Here is a 975-nt window from a genome sequence, read left to right on the forward strand (position 1 = left end):
CAAATAATCCACAACTAATTATATAAACAATCAATATACGAGAGCCACGCATAATAATATTAAGCCAAATTCACGTTCGCATCCAAGAAACCAATATACATAATATATACAATAATACACATATAGATATATATAAATCCAATTAGCTATACTTACCTTAAATCCCAAAATACTTCGATTCACGAAGGACTGCTCAACTCTCTACTTTGTCGTCACGTCCTATAACAAAATGTTATACGTATAGTCAACATATATATAGAATATCATAAACTCTAAATAACCTATTATATAATGTTTGTACATTTATATCAATCTTTTAATATTCTATTTATATTAAAGTCCAACCCCTGTTCCATTTCTTTCAAATAACTACCTTTTCTAAGCTCCTCAAATATATATTTAATTTATCAATAAATTCATAAGAATTCATTTAATCAAACTCCTTATATATCCATAACTATCATTTTTAATAACATTCGTAAATTATATTACCACTGAAACCTCCTTTCCCTAATTAATAACATAATATTTCTAAAATATAACATCCGAAGTATTTCTATGAATTTTCTGTCAATTTACCGTTGCTATAAAATTTAATTAAGCAATAATACATAGAATTACATATTTGGTTAATCATTCCGATGGAATTGTGTAAATTAGTTATAGTAATAATTAAATCTAACAAATCTAATATTTTAATTACCCAACTATATCATTTTTATAGCAATTGTGATTTTTAATTTGACACTAATATAAATAGCCAAAATCATAAAATACTCTGATTAAATAGTTCACCGCTCAATATAATCAACATTTAATAAACGGACTAATTAAATAATATAATTATATAAATTAATAAAAATTAAAATATAAAATCTTACCTCAGTTTCTTCCGTAATTGTGTGTGCAAAGGTGTGTGTATAGATATGAGTGTGTGTGTTTAAAGTGTAAAGTGTGTGTGAGGGTTACTTTTAA

The sequence above is a fragment of the Sesamum indicum genome, linkage group LG11 (genome assembly GCF_000512975.1).
Source record: "Sesamum indicum cultivar Zhongzhi No. 13 linkage group LG11, S_indicum_v1.0, whole genome shotgun sequence".
NCBI lineage: Eukaryota > Viridiplantae > Streptophyta > Magnoliopsida > Lamiales > Pedaliaceae > Sesamum > Sesamum indicum.